Source organism: Patagioenas fasciata, chromosome 13 (assembly GCF_037038585.1).
Source record: "Patagioenas fasciata isolate bPatFas1 chromosome 13, bPatFas1.hap1, whole genome shotgun sequence".
Classification (NCBI taxonomy): Eukaryota; Metazoa; Chordata; class Aves; order Columbiformes; family Columbidae; genus Patagioenas; species Patagioenas fasciata.
In genome coordinates this window covers 19755973-19773264 of record NC_092532.1, presented here as the reverse complement: position 1 = coordinate 19773264, position 17292 = coordinate 19755973, and the positions used below count along the sequence as shown (strand labels likewise).

General features: G+C 39.5%; 1 long non-coding RNA gene across 1 annotated transcript; it reads right to left on the bottom strand.

Annotated features, from left to right (window-relative positions):
- Nucleotides 1–3444: 3444 nt before the first annotated feature.
- LOC139829059 (uncharacterized) lies at nucleotides 3445–17165 on the bottom strand. Its single transcript, XR_011741279.1, has 3 exons — nucleotides 16898–17165; nucleotides 6266–6393; nucleotides 3445–3578 (listed from the first exon to the last, which is right to left on the bottom strand). It is a non-coding gene; the product is annotated as an uncharacterized lncRNA (long non-coding RNA).
- Between the last annotated feature and the right edge of the window lie 127 nt (nucleotides 17166–17292).

Here is a 17292-nt window from a genome sequence, read left to right as displayed (position 1 = left end):
CGCGACGTGCGGGCTGCTCCGCAAACCTTGCCCCCCCGGTCGTTACATAAGGCGCTCACAGCCGGGCTGGAGCTGGCGCTGCCGGTCGCTGCCCGGCCAGGGCACGCTGGGGCAGGCCTGTGAGCAGCTGAACCCTGCTTCGGGGGCAAAAAAGTCTGTTCTGGGCATACAGCAGAATGTTGCTTAAACATGGGCATGTTAGAGAGATTGCACTCTGCGGCTTAGGTGAATAAATCCCAGTGAAGTCATATTTTAAGCACCTAAGCCCCTCTCTGGATCTGGGCCTAAATCAGAGTCACAGAGCATGAACTTGGCTCAGATCATTAAAATCACAGCCCAAGTCTTAAGCAGTAGAATCAGCATTTTTTCCTTGCTGCAAAACAAAAAACATTATTAATTGATCCTTGATTATATTAAATGTGGACCTCCGGTATAGTGATAACAAATTGTCTAAAAAAGGTCCTTCCTTACCTCACACTTGGTTTTCTTTCCTAAGGTTTGGTTTTTCAGACCTAAAATAACTGTTTAATAGGCCAAAGTCTTTTTCTTCAGCAAAATAAATTTTTATCACTTTATACATGGTTGTTTTGTTTTTAACATTTTTAGGCCACTTTGATCCCTGCCCATCATAGGTTTGGGCAATTTCTCAAAGGCAAAACTGCTTCACACTGTCTAAGTCTACCTGACCGTCCATCAGTGCATGTGGTTCCCTGCATACCATCACGTAAGGAAGGAAAATGAAACTACAAGTAACAACTGGACTATGGAATTTGACAAGAAAGCACACAAGTGTCCAGAAAGTCTTTAAGAAGGCACTCAGGTGCACACCACCATGTGGACTTAAACGCTTTCCTTCCTTTTCAAGGCCTTACAAATCCTAGACTCCTGTTCATAGTTTCAGCACAGCTCTCTTCAATTTTTCTTCTTCTTCCCTGTCTTTTTTATCATGGTCCTGGCACTGCTTGAATTGTCTCCAAATCCTCAAAATCTTAAACCTTGAAGATCTTCAAGTTTATCTGACCCAAACCCAAAGTCAGCAGGATTTTGTTGGCTTCACATCCCAAATCTACAATCGTTCTACTCATACTTAATTGTATTTGTGCAAGAACATATAGGCTCAGGCAGTCAATAATATAATCAATGATGTATTAATTCTAGTTCACAGTATGGACAAAATGTGACTGTAACATCACTGTCTTACTACCAATTCTGCTTTCTGAAATGCTAACTAATGTTCTTGCTGCTTACATAAATTCCATTTACTTTCTTTTGTAATAGTTTATTCTAAGATTTTGAGATGTTCTCCCTCATTTTGTTAACCCTGAAGTTTATAAATTGTCTGCCATTCCTATTTTCTTTTCTTAGACCTCCTCCTTTCTCACTTACTCTCTTCTTTCCCTGGGGCATGGGGTATACACACCTCAGAGAGTTCTGGAGTTCAAACTACTCCTGCAGCAGACTGTGCAAATTTTATGACATATGAGAAATATATCGAGGGCAAGGTCCTAATTCAAATCTTTAAAGACCACAGGATAAGGTTTGTGGCTGTTCCAGGAGACGGTTGTCTCTCCATAAGCTGTGCCAACAGCTGAGCATTACAGGGACAGTAAGGCCTTGTCTGCACTGAAAAGACCAAGTGATTTCATTGTAGAGGGTGGAAGAAGATTTGGACCTGGGAGGTTCAGCAGCTGAGACAGCTGTTTCTCTGACAGCTGATAGCTGTCATACCAGTGTCACTCAAGATTAATTCTGAGGCAGCTCTAATGTAGGTGGAAGCAATAATGTAGAGTCAAGGCAAAACCTTAAACTAATGGAAGACGGATAGTGTGAGCACAGTGATGCTTTGCTTCAGCCCTTGCAAAATAACCGGCTGAAACACATTCCCATTCCAAAAAGGCCAAAGGCTATCATAGCGAGGGACGACACCCCTTGGTGCTGAGAAAGGGCATTTTAGTAAAGGATATTATGTAATTGATGGAGATCAATTTTGTGACCATTAGGGTACAATGGTGGATTTACCATTTTACAAATGCCAGCCTCTATTAACAACAGCTGCACAATGACCTACTTATGAAAAGACAAGTGAAAATTCCATTTTGGAAGACAGCTGCATAGAAATTAATATTTCCAAATGAATGTGGAGAGCCTAAATACTACTGCCTCGGGCTCTTATGCCAGAAAGGTTAAGTGGCACGTTTAATAGATAATCTGTATGATTAATTTATCAGAAAGAACCAAGTGGCTAATTTCCCCTAATTGAAATTCTTCTGGCATGATAAAAAATTTTCATATATAATTCCACTTCCATTTAAATCCATTGTACTAACTTATTTTATCATATGAAAGCAAACAAAACTACAGCCCTGGATCCTGCTTTCATTTTCCACTAATGAACCAAAATACTTGAGGGGCTGCAGAGAAAGTAGAATGGATCCTTGTGAGGACTGATAATAAGAAATGGGAGTAGAATTTCAAATCCAGTCCCAGGTTTCAAATACAAAAAGGAGACAGATGTGCAGTGCTTCACAGCCATCAACATTTGGTTTCAGCTGTGGGAGCAACCTGAATGGACACTCACTACAGTGCATTGGGTGGAACAGGGCTCACTCAGATCAGCAAAGAAATGTACTTTTAGGAGATTAGAGCAGGCTTCAGGAAAAAAAGCAGTCAGCAAGGTCAGGACTGAATGTGTCAATGTACTAATTCTGAAATATTTTAGCTGATCATTTATACCTACATTTTTAAATATTTGTAGTAAATTTAAGTGCCTTAAATTTTTAAGGACGGGATGGCTTGCAAGGAGAGGTAATCTTTTTACTCAGGCTGTGATAGTCAGACCCAAGCTCTTCTTCAGATCTGTCACAGAGAGCAAACTTCATGCTAATGACATACAAGAAGAAATTGCTCTGAATTTAACTTTGCTAGGTAAATCAGTTAAACAATTTGAGGGGGAAAAAAAGAGTACCTGGCATCTGCAACAGTGGAGGAAGCTTGCAAGGGGGGAAGCAATATTGTCTAACACAGAACAGAGAAAAGCAGTTACCCATTTCCTTTGAGCCATGAGATGGTGTGTGTGGAAAATGTCAAATCAATGCCTCAATTATATCCATGTTTTTTCTGTCCTGTCATTTTTGTTTCTGGGCTTGTCTTTTCATAATGCTAAGTCTTTCTTGATGGTCAGGACAGCAATCACAGGCGGTGATTACTTTGTTTAAGGCTCCCACTGCTAATTCTTTCTAAGTTTTATCACTTGTCTATTGGAATTAATTTCTGTATGTAGTAATTGTTTGGTTATAGTAATTGTATGTTTCATATAGTCTTTGTAAAGATTTTGGTTCATTAGATAAAACTAAATTTTGCAATTTGCATGTTTAGGAAACACGGATATTGACAGATCATTTGCAGAGGTATCACATCTGGAAACCACCGTACAGGTACCTGGCACTCCTGAAACTTGCAGCAGAGCATCTCAGCTTGGCAGCGTTGAAAAAGTGAACCCCTGCGTGGTTCTCTGAGAGTTTCCTAACAAGTCACTGGAACTCCACACTCCTGATTCCGGGTCTTGCATCACGCCTTTTCTGTTGGTTAGAGTCACAGTACACAGACACCTTTTAGCTAGAAAGTAGAACTGTGTTTCTAATGTGCTTTTTATCTGTCGCAGGTTTTGCAGGTTTTAAAATACACACAGAAAAATTTTGTAGATTCCACTCCCTTTTCTCCCCCCTGCCCCGAGGGTGGGGTGGGGCGAATTCCTAAATACTCCCGCTACAGACCTGCCTGGTCTTGGCAGGCTTTGCCCTGGGCAGTAGCTTTAGGTGTGGAACAAGGTCTGAACAATGTGAGCCACACTTGGGAGCCAGAAGGCCCTGTCCTGTCCAGCCAGTTCCCTAGCGCAGCAGTACAGGACAAGTGCCCAGCCAAGGAAACGCAGCCTCCTGGAAGCAGAAAATGTTGATAATCTACAGCAAGTCAGTGTGGCAGTTCATCGTCCAGGGCTTTGTAGCAGTTCTTCTCCAGCTTTGCTAAGCGGCTACCAACAGATGGCAATACCGCACTGAGGATTCGGTGTCTGTAGTGGCCCTGAGGACTGCCCCTGTCCTTACTAGGGAACTGCGAAATGGTTACTACCTTGTTCTGAACTCCTCTCACGATGATGCCACACAAACAGGAACATCACTTGTTCTGATGATTATACTCAGGGGCAGTGCTTCTGAGTCAGGGGTGGCCCATTCAGTGGTTTCACTGAGGGTACCACTGACATTGTTCACAGTCTCTCCCAAAATTGTTCTTGCACCTTTTGGGCTAACTTGATGGAGGATCCATGTAGATGAGTATTGCATAAGGAGGTAATATCTGTAAATACCTGACAGGGAATACACATGCGAGAGAAGCCCAGCCTCATCCTTTCTGAAGAACCTAATATTTCCATGCTTCAGTTATCAGCCCACAAAATGACTGTAATGCTAACACTTTACATGAATGGTAACTAGTTAATTAACATTTCTTAGAGTCCTGAAACCTCAGATTAATAATGCTCTGGAGTATAAAGACATAATATTATTTCGTTGAGCATTTGTCATTTAAAAAGCTCTGTGCCTAAAGCTTTAATCAAACTCTGTATGATGAGAGCGATTTCCTTTTGTCACATATGGGTCTCTTGTCTCCGCTAAGATGTAGTTAAACTATGTATTTCTTATGAGAGAAGCACTGGTACTGCTGTCTGTAATGATCATGCAAGCCAAACCCAACAGTAGAATCCTACACTTGAAAGAGGGGTATAGTTATTTTAAGAGTTATTTTTAGAGCTGTTTCCTGAATTTACAAATTGTGACACTATATCACTTCTATTAGCACAGAAAAAAAAAATTTCCTTTTCATTTAACTATTGTTTTGCTAAAGCTACCAAGTCACAGTGTCTCTAAAATGTCTTGTTTCTAACAAAGACCACTATCTTTTGTTATATGAAACCCTTACTAGCTACCAGATTTAAATCTCTTTTGGTAGCATAGGAATCCATCTTGGGTGTGATTTCTCTGTATGCAATGGATTTTAACAAGGCAGGAAATTAATTTCTAATATACTGTTATATCAAATACTATAGAAAGCAAGGCTATTCTTTTGAAAAAGGAGCAAAGAACTATGATTTTTCAGTAATGTCCACTGCTACAGCAATCAGAGCTTTTTACTGGTGGTCAAGAACACTTACGTGAATGGTACAAAAATCACTTGAGATATATATATGTGTGACCTGAGGCTAAAATTTCATGGTCAAGTGGCAATTGTGCCATAAGCATTAATACAGGAACACCACAGAAAATGCAGAGATGCTTGTGACTTCAATGGCAATAAAATCAGGCCCAATGTAATAGACGTGTCCAAGCTGCAGATGACGCCACGGAGCATCAGATCGCTTACTTGGACTCCACTTAGCGCCATGCAAAAATCTTTCTCTTTTTGCAAAAGACCTCTGGTGAAAAAGATAATACACAGCAGAAGATTGCTATTCAAGCCTTACCATCTGGCTTAGCAGATAGTGTCAAGAACATTGCTGCGTCTGCAGGGCGAGCAGCAGCGAAGTTCGAGGCTGAGGGCACGGTAGGACTGTCCCTTTCAAAAGCAGCTGAGGTTTCTGCCCCATCAGACAGAGCCCACGGCCATGGGCTGTGTTCATCCAGGCTCCAGCAGCTGCACAAAAGCAGCTCTGAGTATACGTCTTCTTTTCGTGTATCCTGGGAAGCCAACTGTATGCAGAAAGCATTTTCTGCTTTTTTTGTGTAATCAATACTGACAGGTAAATTCATTCTGAAGTATTTTTAAACATTACATATGAACTTCACCCGGTCTCTTGCAATTCAGTGTTTCTTCCCCTTTACAAGCAGAGAAGCTGAAATAAGATTTTTACTCTGAAAGGTGACTGGAAGAACAGCAATGACGCTTCCTCTGATTTTTATATTACATTCAGTTTACAACTTCAATAAAGATCTATCTGTTTACTAGTTGTCAGCATTGCCCATTTAATATCAAAAGTTACTGTTGCTGAGTTCAATATTAAAATTAATAGAAATTCAGGAAGCACAATTAATAATTCTGTTAATGATGCAATGGCCAGGAAGCTTACTCTGTCATAACTGCATTAGTGGTGTCACACTACTAAGACAAACCGGCAAGAAAAATACTCATCTAAAAAGAAAGCAAGCGGATTTAGTTTTTCCTGTAGGAGAAGAGCAAAGTTGTTAAATTATGTATAATTTTTGACTATACTCACAATAAAAGCACTTGCCAAGTTCAGAGAGGAAATCACTGCACAAGCCTGGTTTGCAGGTCTGTGATCCAGCCAGCGTTGTCTCTTGTTTTTGTAAGGCGAGCCAATCAGTTAAGTGAAGTATGGTTTCACTGAAAACAATGGGAAATTAATTTTAATATTAGTGGAATTATGTCAGTTCCCATAACTATTGCTTTTCCAGGTAATTGTTATATTTATTATAAATTATATTAGCATTAATTAATATAATTGTGTGTAATTATAGTTATCTAAATATTACATATTGTACTTATTTTGTGCATATACTATACAATAGAGAGGAAAGGTCTTTAAACATACTCTTTAGAGAAAATGCTACGTATTTCCAGGTTAAAAGTACTTTCCACAATGGAAATGGTTTGATATTTAAGTTACTTTGCTTTCTAGAAAAACACATTTTTGCAGTCATAGGGTCTGATCTGCTCCTGCTAAGTTTAACACAAAGGCTGCCGCTCATCTTAAAAACATCAGAACCAAGATCTCAAAATATATCAGGGGTGTCCAACTCATTTTCCCCGGGGTCACACCAGCCTCACGGTTGCCTTCAAAGGGCCGAATGTAATTTTAGGAGTGTATAAATCAAACTATTCCTATACTACTCCGGTGAAAATGAGTTTGACACCCCTGGAACATATTCTTTAAAATACGTTTACTACTTTAAATGTTTGTCATTGCTGCAGTGAAAAGCATACACACCTGAGGATTGGGAATTTGCAGCATCAACTAGGAGGTGACTTAACTGTTTTGGTGATATGCATATTAATTCAAAGTTCCAGCAAATTCCCTAGGTGTGATTTTTCACTTGTGAGTCGAGTCCCTAATGGGGAGCAAAGACAGCTTTAAAGTACCACCCACATGTAGGAATTCTTGGCAGCTGACCCACTGAAGCGGGGTTGTGAGCCTTGTGCTTTGCGCTGCTATCAGTTCTGCGCCTGGTTTCCTTCCTCCCTCCCAGTGGGGCTCCTGCTGGGAACGCCCCGCACATCGCTGGAGTGAGCGGTGCTGTGCCAGCCTGCGTCTGCTACAAAGCAGCCTAAAAATAAACCCCAATTGGACAATGCCATTTGGTGTGCGGCAGCACATAGTCTAGTAACGCAAACCAGGCTGTCAGCAAAGATAAACGATTGTTCAGCTACATGCCAAACAGATCTGAGGGTCTTAAAAAAAAAACAGAAACCATCCTTTGATATGCATTTATAAAGTTAATCTCTCAAGATTTATTATCATTGCAATTTAATGAATCTGCATAATGAGACTGTCTCATCAAAATTTACTATTAATATTTTAAGAAATCAGCCCATCCTACAGCTTATTTCAGTTCAAGGAAGTTCTCTGGTAATGTAGATTTTGTTTTACAGGCTGTCTACCCTTCAAGTTGACATTTTTTTCCTGTGCATATCAGATGAGCCCAATTCTTTTGCCAGTTTCTCTCTTTAATATCCCAGTTCTTTAGACTGATTCTTTTCAAAATGATCTACATGTTATGATTGTTCTTTCTACAGATTCTGTTTGAAATATCTGCCTGTAGTTTTTTGGTTGTGCATATTATCAGACTCCTTGAATTTTAACAGGTATGGTCATACAGAGTGTATGAATTACTACGATGCAAATAATTGCAGGCTCTTAAATTACAGATACAACTTTGTACTTCATCCTTCCTGCTACCACACAGTTTTGCAGAGGGAAAGCTCTCCAGATCTTTCACATTTTTGAGTTTTTCAAATTTCTGTTGAATTGGATTTTGAGGATATTTACAAATGTTATTCTTAATTCATAAATTGCTGACCTTGTAACAAAAGCCCACATTTATTTTCTGTTAAATGGGAGTGCAATTAGACACAGAATGAAGTTAGGTTAATGGCAGGTCCTGGGCCTTCAATGAGATGTATGTGTAAATGGATCTCATTGCAAGATCAGAACCATGATTTTTAAAATCATTAAGTAAAAACATGACCAAGGCTGACAGGCTTTAAATATGTTTTGTAACTGCTACTATAGTTACAGCTGGAAATCCCCAAATTACATGTGGAGATGTACAGCTGGAAAAATGAGCTTTACAAAGATTTGTTTATATATTTTCAGAAGAATGATTACACACTCTTAAAAACACAGGGTATAAAACCACTACAGATTGAACTTCATTCTTATTATGTACTGTGCTGGTTTGCCAATTCCACATGCACAAAACCATGAGAGAGAGTGTCCCAACGTATTATGAGCTGGATTTTCTCAGGAAACCACGAGTCCTAGAATTGTGAGACAAAGCAAAACATGAAGTTGCACAGAACTTGCAATCAGAAGGCCAAAATTAGCATCGCTAAAGACTGTCAATATGTCATTTAATCCATACGAGGAGAAAAACACAACTCCTGCAGGGACAAATGTGTCTAATCCCCAAGTCCTACTCTTCCAAAACCATCATTGGGGTCACCCTGCGTACATAGCCAAGGGTTTCTTAGTTGGAACAGGGGTCAAGCTCACATGTTTGTGGGCAATTATTCCAGGAAATAGCAAAGCCTGTTAGCTCAACAACTCTACAGACTATTTGTGCTCTAGAGGGAATATTGAGTAGATTGAGGGATAGATGTGCATGTTATACATTCTAATTTAAGAGCACAATAGTAGAAGTTTTGAGCTACTTCTATGATTATTGTCTGATACAATCTTTCTGACAGGGCAAAATTGTCTCCAACATTGTACAGAGAGAAAACATTTAGATCTGCATTGTGTCCCTGACACAGAATACTATTTATAAGCCCTGATGCTACTGCAGTTTATTTACCATCTTCTATTTGTAGCCTTTGGTATGGTGAAAAACAAAGATAAATATGACAAATCAAGTCTGCGTATTTTTACCATATAAATATTTGCAAAAGTAGGCAATCTATTTTTCACAATATCTATGGCAAAAATTAAATATAAGACAAATATGTGTATGTACCTGTGCAGGTACACATGCATTTCTTGGCATGTTTTAAGGTCAGCTTTGACCTGGATAAAAACTGATTACAGCTAGCAATAGTGAAATACCAAAAACGATAGACTTATCATTCTATACTACCTTTATTTCATATTGAGGCAGAATGTTTTTAGCTTACTTAGAGGAAGCTAAGCATAAGCTACTTTATTGTGATAAATTCACAATAGAGTCCCGTAGTAATTAGTTCCCTTACTAATTAGTTTTTTCGTTGCTATATGACTGTGCATTTCAATCTCTTTTCTTCTCCTTTTTCTTTCATGCTAAACTGAACATCTGTCAAGTACATCGCCAGGTATGAAATATTCTTCCATTAAAAAGGAAAAAGAGTATACTCTGTATCCTATTATTTACTGCTGTGTCATCTTCCACCTCGTGGAATTAGAGGGATTGTTGAGCTGTATATACAGTGTGCTGACCCTGAATATCATTATCAAAGCTTAACTTTGAAAGATCTGTATCTATATAAGTCTTGGAATTCCAAAAGAAAACCAACATCTGCGAAATCCAACAACAGAAAACAACTGACGTGTATAATTTGTAAGACCTACAGACTGGTTTACTACTCTGTTATCTTTTAGTAACTGTTAGCTTGATGTTGTGTGTCTAAAAGCATCTGAAGTTTATATATTTGGGTTATAGTATCTTGATTCAAGCGTGTGAAATTAAAAAAAGAAATGCACCTGTGGGTACTGTTTATCTGCTTCTTTGAATGACTTAGCAGTGCCTGCACAAAGCTGGAAGTATTTCTTCCCCTCAAACATCAGCTGTGAGTTGCAACCACAGGGCTGTCATCTCATGGTCCCTCGTGCTAACAGACACAACAACTTACACAAGAGTTGCACCCTGCATATGTGCAGTTCTTGTGGGACCCAGATTTTGTTTCCTGCCTCTCAGACCAGCGAAAACTGTGATCCGACAGTGTGATATTGACTTTGTAGCTTTTTATACCTCCTTTTACAATACTGCAATTGATTAGATGTCATGCAAAAGAGCTGCGAACCACAACTATCAATTTCAAAAAAGCTGCACACAATTTTTATCAATGACAGATGAATCGGGACCTTTGGAGCCAAACCACAGTACAGAGGTTTGCATGTGCCTCTTGAAACAAGGAGGATGTAGAAATTGAAACAGGGGTTGCAGAGAGTACCTTCAGTGAGCCCACTCAGACATAAAGGGCATCTTTCTGCTTTAGATGCCCTGGTACATTTGGAACATCATGAAGGATCTAAAATTATTGTGGGATGCCAGATAAATAACTTCAGGTAGCCCTTAAACTTCAAGCAAATGAATACCCAACCAAGGCACTTTTGGGCTGGGAAAACAACATCAGTAGAGTGAACAACAAACACTGTGAGACCTGCTCCTGCATTCTCAGCATGTGTCCAGCATCCAGGGTAGTTGCATCTCATAACACGGGCAGTTGTGTAGTTTCAGCTGAGGAAGTTTAAAAATCAAGCAAGCAAACAAAAAAAAACCCACTGGGCGCTGTATCACCACCTTTAACTTAGCAATGAGGAGAGTAAGCTACTCAAACACGATGTCAGATTTATCAGGAGAACCAGGCCCAGGTGGTGGACCACAATGCGAGCAAACCAAATGCGCTCTTGGCTGCAGTTACAGAGAAGGTATGAAAGCACTAGAAGCTGACTAAACAAATCAAGAACCTGAAACCGGCCAGTTAGGTCAGCAATGCTGGCGTTCTTGTCGGAGCCAGAGGAAAATGGTACTCAGCCAACCAAGCCTTGCTATCTGCACTGGTCCCTTGGAAAGCAGACAAGACGGGGTTGCCAAGCTTTAGTAGATAAATCCCACTCTTCTCTGTCAACATCCTGAATATCTTCTCAAGCACAGGACAGACAGGTGGCCAAAGCTCTGTCATGGCCAAAGACTAGCTCATAGGCATCTCACATTTCATGATGTCACCAGGAGACCTGGACTGGCTGGGACAGGACACCCAGAAGAGGCTCCGTATTGAGGGGTTTAGCAAGAGTCATTTCTGAAGGAAGCTTTGTCAGTCCCATATTTTGTCATTCCTGAGAAATGCTCCCTGTAAATGGATTACTTAAATCCCAATCCGGGCCTTGGAGTATTTCTGTAATTAATGAAGAAATGCTAGAGAAAAGACTAGTTCATTCACCTGTCATGCCTGCATCAGATCACAGCTTTACTTACTACACTTTTCTGTATGTTACCAAGTAATTTAGCAAAATTTCAGCCATGAGGTATTGGATTACATGTTTCTCTGTTATTTTCCTGTTCAACCTACTTTCATAATTCCATGTTTTCCATCACGAAAATACTCCTTAAAATAATCTGTATAGGCAAAAGGTAATAACAGTACCACTAAGGCAGCTGGAATTAAGTTGCCTTTGCTATAGTGATCTAACAAAAACTAAGGCAAATGCAATAGCATTCGGTCCCCTGTTCAGTCCTCCTGCCACGATCCTGTAGTGCAGAAATTACCACATGGAAATTCTTTAAAACTACCATTTAGGCATCTTTCTAGACCACTTTAAATATGTATATATATTTATAAACGTGTAGAATTTTTTGTGTATTTATATAAACGTAAGTTAAAAGAAATAATCTAAAATTCACCATTCACACGGTAGCATGTTTTCTATAGATTTATAAAATACGAATTATGTGTCCAATATAAGACACTACCTAAAAAGTCAAATTCTGTTATCTGAAACATACATAACACTATATTGCAATAATTTGTACAAGGTCAAACAAACAAAATATAATTTGGCAAGTAGCCTCCAATTTCAAACATTTAGTAGAAAGGATACTATTTTTCTATACCTGTTTATAAATGTTCTAGAATTAATTCTAAATTTGGTTTCACTGCTTCTTAAGTAGTGTTTAGACTCTGTTATATTAGGAGCCCTAAATACCATGTTCATAAGTTGGGTCAGTTACACAGAACTACATTTTACTCTTAGTCACAGCCTTACAATGGAATATACTTAAATGCCATATTCATTTCTAAGTTAAAAAAAAAAAGTCAATGTAGTTCTCATTCACACATTTACAGCACGTCTGTTTTATAACAATCTTCTAAGATCTAGTATTACCAAATGTCAACAACAGTTCTTTTTGTCTCGTAGATATTCTCTCAACACCTCCATATTTGCTGCATACTTTGAACAGTTCCAAACCAACTACTAATGGGTAACTAATTATGAATTCATAATCACTTGCTACTCATTTGAGTAAATTTTTTAAATATAAAAACTTCTCGAGTATTTAGATGGCCATGCAAACTACTTTACCACAGCTGGCTGAGAAGTACATTCTTGTGGTTTTGCAAGCTGATTCCTTTTTGTGGAAGTTTTTAAGAAAACAAGCAAAATGAGATCCCAGACATCTGAATCACCAGACTTTAAAAAAAAAAAATTATACATGTGTTTAAGTAGTTGACTTCCCGAAACAAAAACATTAAATGCCAGTGACCGTTTAGTGCATGTAGTTGGGAGTATTCCATTCTGCACCCATCTAGCTGGTTGCAACAGGCAAAGGTTTTATTTCAGAGTCTAGTCCTTCATTTCAGCACAACTGGAAGACACTTTTTTAAAGCAGAACAGCAATTCAGGAACAAACACATCTTCTTCTTCATCTCTGGACTAGGGACAGTGACCTTAAAAATATCTAAAATTCTTCCACTGCCTGTAAACAAAGATGGACTGCAGGCAGCCATGATCGTATGTCACTCTTACAAAACATTCTTACTCGTTGGCTACTTTTTGGAAAGGTTATTTGCTATCAATCAAGTGACAAGTTCTGCTTATAATAATGGTAATGACATCAGACCCGTAGAAGAGAAGATTAGTGTGGGGAGTCTAAATATATAAACTAGAAGGTCATGGGACACGTCCAACGCCAATTGAAGTCAATGGCCTCCATTCACTTTGATGAAAACTGGACTGATCCATGCAGGATTAAGAGATTTATGTATATATGCATACATACATATATATCTATACACACATACATATTTTTTTTTCCCAATAGCCAGTATCATTGGCTTGCAGTCTAGGATTTTTTAAGGTGACCTGAATCTTTGATTTGTCTGACAAGAAAAGGCAATTGTCCCTATTTTTATTTTTAGGTGACCATATATAATGAGTCATGTTCACTCTTTCCAAAGTGGGACTTGCCCTGTGGAGGTAACGGGCAAGAATTTTTCCAAACAGCAGGCTGGGGGCTCCAACCACGTACTTCTTTGCCATTTGGTAGTGTTGACAAAGGAGCTGGGCAGGAAGCCAATTCTCATTTTAAGCCTCAGGTTGGACACAATGGTCGGTCAGTGTACGGAGGGGTATAAAGCCTAGGTCAGCAGCTTTCCTGTCAAGCAGCAAATAACTAAATTTCACTTGTCTGAAATAGGATTTTCGTTGTCCAGGGCTGCAGGACAAAAGGACTGTTCTCACCCTGACAGCTGGAATGGATGATTTGTGAAAAGTATTTTTAGAAGCCTTATTTGCCTAGATGTATGCCTGCATTGTCAAACATTCCAACAGCAAGAGTGAGTTAGGCTATGAGCCGCAAGAACTGCAACATAATGTACAAACTGTATAACATACCTAGATCTAAACTTGCATTTTCATTACTTCTCCAACTGCAAATATACAGTTCAAACATTAATGCAACTCTACTGCTGTTCTTCCTGTACTTCAACATGCCATCACGACAGCATTCAGGGCAATTAATAACCACAGAGGGAAAATCACTGCTGATACAATAGGACATCAGTGATCAAGCCTGTTTTCCGAAATTGCCCTGGTTTTCCCCACATTTCCTTTTCCTAAACATATCTCTATCTGATTAACAGAAACAACAACCTCTTGTAAATTAGCTTTTTCCTTCAACAAGACAACCCACTCTTGTGGGATTTCAGTACTTACATTTATCCTCCTAATCTGATCCCACACTTTGCTGATACGCATATCCTTATTAACATTTGCACAGGCTATTGTGCCAGTGCTGCTTTTTTTATAGCCCATGACATCAATGTGCACTCATAACACATTTCAAAGCTGGTTTCCTCTCTCTCTAAACAACGTTGTTAACACTCCTTGTTTAAACTGCGCACTGATTTCCTTCCCTTCACATTTGAGGGGGGCCTTGTAAAGCACTTTTCACATATATATGTAACGTTGATGGGAAAATCGTAACTATAACTGCATACATCTATGCTGATTCACATATGACTTCACTAAATAGTTAATCATACTACAATCTCAAAACATTCAGAATTCACAAAATGAAAAAATAGAATATTCAGTATAAGTATAGCATTTTAAGCATTCAGGAAAATAATTTTAAGGTACAAGGTCACAATAGATATCTACACTACATATTTTCTAGTCTTTAAGAGTTTCCTCTTTATTCTGCACTGGTTATTATGCACTTCTGCTGAATTGAATGTTTTCATACTCTGTTCATATTAAGAAGTGTGAACTTCCTATTTATTTCTCAGACAGTCTTAAATTCCTGCCATCTGGTTAAGACATATTAGCTTTAAAGCTAGGATCTTACCAGTCTTCTGTGCCTTTATACTCTTAAACTATAAACTTCATCTGTAATAAATTTCAAATTAAATGTCTGATCGTTAGAGACAGTTATGTGTTACAAGTTGTTATACAGACTGCAAAAAAAGGTGATAATAATGTATAACTCCACTGTTAGTGTTGACAGAACCAAATTCTGCACAGATCCACTGAATACAATTAACTCACTAGGGTAACAAAATACAGAGCAGATTTGGACACCACCTGATAGTGTGAAAGAACGTGTTCATGCATTGTGTCAAACTGGAAGACGAGGTCTGTAGAACAAATTTCTGCCTGTGAATACAATATGTTTTAGTCAGTGTGGCTTATGTAGTTTTGGGATCTACTGGTGAAACTGCATGTTGGTAAAACATATTGCACTATTAGAAAAAGTTGCGGTGGATGGCCATCAGCTAGTGGGATAGAATTTGCCAGTTGTTCATCAGGGCAGGAGACCTGTGATCCCGTGAGCACCATATCAGGCTCTTCATATGACCCAGAACTGCAAGGCACCTGCCTTGGAGAGCAGAACAGTTTGCAGGTGAGAAGCGTCAACAGCTCACCAGGGGTTCTAGATTTAGTTTTGGACGGGCCTGGACATGCAACCAGACTCTAGTGTGAGCGGTAATGTTTGCCTAACTCCGATGGTTTGCTTCTTCCTGCAACAGTCCCCGGCGCTGCTCTGCACTGGCTGCAACACAACCTCAGCACACGAGCAACACTTGAGCTGTGGGACCACGGCTTGCAGCCAAAAACCTCCAGACAGGCCAGCCTGCTTCCTAAAAATGTGTCCGTTTGTGTGTGTTTATCTTTCTCCCTTCATTCTTTAAAAAACAAACAATAAAAAACCCCAAACCCAAACAACACAAAAACCAGGAGGTATTTTGTGGGGTTTTTTTAAATTACTTTTAAGGTGTAGCCTCAGTATGTGGCCTGGGAGGAAGGAAAATGCATCCCAGTATTTTCTTCTCTCTTTCCCTTCCTCTTCAGCTCTTTCCAACTTCCTTTACTCTCAGTTTTTGTACTTAACATCTATACTTCCAGCCAAAAACTCGTTGAAACCCTGAGTCTTTTTTATCTTTTTAAATTGATGTTTCATCTACCATTTAGTTAAAAGAATAAAAAAAAAAGGTACCTTCTCCAGCCCTTTATTGCTCTCTTGTAGTACAAAGAATACTCCAACACCCCTCTCTTGAAGGCGCCAACAATATGACAGCCTTCTGTTCCCTTGTGTGCTTTCCAAGTATTTCCCAGGTATCTCTTAATTTGAGGACTAAATTTGCTAGGGTGAGACACGCTTAGTAGACATGCAAGAATCAGAAAAGTTTGGAGGGAACGCACTGATGAGAAGCCCAGTCTGCCAGCAACCATCTGTTACGGAGAAGGAAACAAAGCCACAGATTGCTCCTAGGCAGCTCCCCACAGACACTACTTGAGGACTATTTCTAGCTTGTGGCTAGAAGGTGTCGAATAAATTGACAATTTCACTTCTTCCCACAGAGTTTCCTGATTAGCAGCACTGAAACTGGTGGAAATTACTGTTATCTTCACTTTATTAGTATCATATCCAAGTGTGTGGGTTTGTTTTTTGGGGGGGGAGGAGGGAACTGGAACCAGCTGATCGGATGCTCACCCTGCAGACAAAATTTTTGTTGATATATTACAACAATTTTTAACTACTCTCCAAATATTACGCATTACCTTATTTTCTAACTTCTACCAGACATTTCTGTACGTTATTAAATGCTTGTTCCATTCCAAATATAAGATTCTAAAAACGCCTTGGAAATAAAAAATAATCAGTTTCTACTAAGAAAGACAGGATTAACAGATGACTGTTTTGATAGAAATAGGATTTGACAATACATTGTATTGCACAGCAAACTTTTCTGTATAAAATCTGCATTAAGCCTTAGAAATAATAACAAACCAGTTTAAATTCGCATAGCAAAGCCATCATGGACCAGGCCTGTTTCTGAACAATTCCTGACGTTGGCAGCACCGAGACAATTATGTCCAAGGGATCAATCTGAGATAATTCTTGTGCATTTTTACCTAATTCCCAAATAGATCCATTTAGCAGCGGTGCCGAATTCTGCAGTTTCTCCAGCTACTGATTTTGAGCGGAAGAGGAATAACTTTGCAGGTGTCACCAGCCATCTCCATCACAAATGGCTCTACTGAGGTAGGGCACTGCACCTGTCCACAAAACAACAGAATGAGAAACCTCTATTTACAGCACATATAAAATATTCGCTGGTTATTCGTTTTCCCTTTTCTTCTGCCTGTCCGTCCCGCACCCTCGTTCCCCTGCACTCCTCACAGCCGGTCCGCTCCTGGCAGCCCCTGTCAGCTCCGCACCGGGACAACCCCGCCGCCCCCTCTCCCCACCTCACCTCCCGTCACCCCCGTGGCCCCGGCCCACCCCGTCCTAGGGACGCCGGGTGCCA